The sequence below is a fragment of the Thunnus thynnus genome, unplaced genomic scaffold (assembly GCF_963924715.1).
Source record: "Thunnus thynnus unplaced genomic scaffold, fThuThy2.1 SCAFFOLD_91, whole genome shotgun sequence".
In the NCBI taxonomy this organism is placed as follows: Eukaryota; Metazoa; Chordata; class Actinopteri; order Scombriformes; family Scombridae; genus Thunnus; species Thunnus thynnus.
Window position 1 is genome coordinate 6,713 of NW_027095968.1, and position 1,601 is coordinate 8,313.

The window sequence follows — 1,601 nt, forward strand, 5'->3', positions numbered from 1 at the left end:
TAACAAATGCAAAGAGGTTTTTAGTTTGAGTATGAAAACAATGTTAATTGTATGTTATGGTCTTCTGGAGGCTTGTGGTGACTCAACATTGTTTATCATAGTAGCCATGATATATAGTATTTACAGTATATTAGTCATGATAGTCATGTCTATAGTGATATATATCCATAATAGCTAGTACATACTGTATATTATACTTGATAGTTGTTCCATATCCATGGTACACATGATAAAACCATAGTAGCCTTGTGTAATCTGATGATCTGCTCATGTTAAACCTGTTACTCAGCAATCTGTAAACTGTATACGGATATACCACGGGACCAGATACATGCTCATTGAGACATGCAAAAATTTCTGGGCAGATTTGCTCACGTGCGTTCGAACACACACACATACTCTGGAAGTGCAACTACATTTGCCAGCATATGTCAGTGTGTGTTTATCTGGCAGTTAGTGAACTGTGAAAACTGAGTGAAATTCCCCACTGTGTGTTGACACGAACAAGGCTTTTCCAGAGTATATTCTGACATGCAAGGCCGCACAGTGTATGAGGCCGAGTCATTATAAATGACTTGTGGAATACGCTTCCGATATTTGTTTGCTTCATCCACATAATTTAGGTTGAACTGGTGATTTACTGTGTGCATACCAGAATAGATAAACCATTCATGGTAGACTACTTTTTAATGCTGAAAAGTCAAAGGTTAAGCCCAATTCCCTCTCTCCGTATCAGGAAAATACATTTGGGGAGCTTCCAAAGGGAGGCCAAAGGGATTTTGGATCTTGGCAGGAGGGTTTTCACCTGACAAAGAGGTTGCCTAGGGGGTGATGGAGATATGGAAGTAGAGTTAGGGGGAAAATTGGAGAGGAAGGCGAGGAGGTGGAAGAAGAGGCAATTTTGATGTGCCAAGAAATATTCTCAGGAGTGTCTGGGATGTGACATGATCAAGATGGCGGAGTAGGAAACTATGGCTCCTCTCCCTTCAATGTGCTTGAGCAAAGTTTTCTATTTCTTTCTTTCAAAAACTTTACTTAACTTCACTAGTTGTAAGTTTAACAGTTTTGATTGCTGAACTCAATGTCGCAATGTCGCGATGCAATCGCGTACCAACAAAAAAGACACGGTACAAATGACAAATTCCAGATGGACGCTGACGAGACTGCTAAGAGCCATCTTATAATGGCCTCCCTCTAAGCTACACTAAAAAGACATTTCAATTTAGCTGAGAGGAGCTCTAATGAAAAATTCGATCTCTTGCAGACTCAGCTGGGAACCATTCAAGCAACTCTGACGAAACACGCTGAGGAGGACAACATCCAGCGCACTATTACTTCAAATATACAGGAGGGGGGACAGGACCTTTTTAAATTGATAAAATCATGCTGCATCAAACAACTGTAATCACTTGATCTGGCATCTAATTTCATCATTGTTCTTCTTCCACCCAGATAGCCATAACTAGCATCTCACTACTGTCTTGGAATGCATGAGGCCTAAATATTCCTCATAAACACTTAAGCATTATGGACTTCCTGCGGAGGAAACTACAGATGTGGTTTCAAGGATCTTATTTACTGGATAAAGATGTTTGCAGATT